Source organism: Nycticebus coucang, chromosome 13, assembly GCF_027406575.1.
Source record: "Nycticebus coucang isolate mNycCou1 chromosome 13, mNycCou1.pri, whole genome shotgun sequence".
Taxonomy (NCBI): Eukaryota; Metazoa; Chordata; class Mammalia; order Primates; family Lorisidae; genus Nycticebus; species Nycticebus coucang.
Window position 1 is genome coordinate 13,742,009 of NC_069792.1, and position 359 is coordinate 13,742,367.

Consider the following 359-nt stretch of genomic DNA (forward strand, 5'->3'; position numbering starts at 1 on the left):
CCTTTTCTTTACCTGTTGGAACTATCTTAGCACTGACCTATTTCTCCAAGAATCATGACGCCAATTCTTAGCAAATGTACACTATGTGCTAAGAAATGCTGGACTTGCAAAACCAAATAAAACCAAGTTCTTATCTTTAAAGAACTCAGAAGATAGTTAGCCAGGAAGACTGACAGTTCGCTCATGTTTTTAAAAAGTTGCTGAGTGGTTACTGTGCCCACATGGATTCTAGGTACCCAGGGTACTCCTTGTGAACACCCACAAGGTAAGTTTTCATTCTTGTGGCGGGAGGAAGTGGACAGACAGTAAACAAGGTAAATTAGTAAATGAATACTTGTAAAGGAAAATAACGATTTCAG